Here is a 1,727-nt window from a genome sequence, read left to right as displayed (position 1 = left end):
CAAAAATGACAAAAATGACAAAAATGACAAAAATGACAAAAATGACAAAAATGACAAAAATGACAAAAATGACAAAAATGACAAAAATGACAAAAATGACAAAAATGACAAAAATGACAAAAATGACAAAAATGACAAAAATGACAAAAATGACAAAAATGACAAAAATGACAAAAATGACAAAAATGACAAAAATGACAAAAATGACAAAAATGACAAAAATGACAAAAATGACAAAAATGACAAAAATGACAAAAATGACAAAAATGACAAAAATGACAAAAATGACAAAATGACAAAAATGACAAAAATGACAAAAATGACAAAAATGACAAAAATGACAAAAATGACAAAAATGACAAAAATGACAAAAATGACAAAAATGACAAAAATGACAAAAATGACAAAAATGACAAAAATGACAAAAATGACAAAAATGACAAAAATGACAAAAATGACAAAAATGACAAAAATGACAAAAATGACAAAAATGACAAAAATGACAAAAATGACAAAAATGACAAAAATGACAAAAATGACAAAAATGACAAAAATGACAAAAATGACAAAAATGACAAAAATGACAAAAATGACAGAAATGACAAAAATGACAAAATGACAGAAATGACAGAAATGACAAAAATTACAAAAATGACAAAATTGACTAAAATCACAGAAATCACAAAAATGACAAAAATGACAAAAATGACAAAAATGACAAAAATGACAAAAATGACAAAAATGACAAAAATGACAAAAATGACAAAAATGACAAAAATGACAAAAATGACAAAAATGACAAAAAAGACAAAAATGACAAAAATGACAAAAATGACACAAATGACAAAAATGACAAAAATGACAAAATTACAAAAATGACAAAAATGACAAAAATGACAAAAATGACAAAAATGACAAAAATGACAAAAATGACAAAAATGACAAAAATGACAAAAATGACAAAAATGACAAAAATGACAAAAATGACAAAAATGACAAAAATGACAAAAATGACAAAAATGACAAAAATGACAAAAATGACAAAAATGACAAAAATGACAAAAATGACAAAAATGACAAAAATGACAAAAATGACAAAAATGACAAAAATGACAAAAATGACAAAAATGACAAAAATGACAAAAATGACAAAAATGACAAAAATGACAAAAATGACAAAAATGACAAAAATGACAAAAATGACAAAAATGACAAAAATGACAAAAATGACAAAAATGACAAAAATGACAAAAATGACAAAAATGACAAAAATGACAAAAATGGCAAAAATGACAAAAATGACAAAAATGACAAAAATGACAAAAATGACAAAAATGACAAAAATGACAAAAATGACAAAAATGACAAAAATGAAAAAAATGACAAAAATGACAAAAATGACAAAAATGACAAAAATGACAAAAATGACAAAAATGACAAAAATGACAAAAATGAAAAAAATGACAAAAATGACAAAAATGACAAAAATGACAAAAATGACAAAAATGACAAAAATGACAAAAATGACAAAAATGACAAAAATGACAAAAATGACAAAAATGACAAAAATGACAAAAATGACAAAAATGACAAAAATGACAAAAATGACAAAAATGACAAAAATGACAAAAATGACAAAAATGACAAAAATGACAAAAATGACAAAAATGACAAAAATGACAAAAATGACAAAAATGACAAAAATGACAAAAATGACAAAAATGACA

Source organism: Uranotaenia lowii, chromosome 3 (assembly GCF_029784155.1).
Source record: "Uranotaenia lowii strain MFRU-FL chromosome 3, ASM2978415v1, whole genome shotgun sequence".
Classification (NCBI taxonomy): Eukaryota; Metazoa; Arthropoda; class Insecta; order Diptera; family Culicidae; genus Uranotaenia; species Uranotaenia lowii.
Note: the sequence above shows the minus strand (reverse complement) of the source record.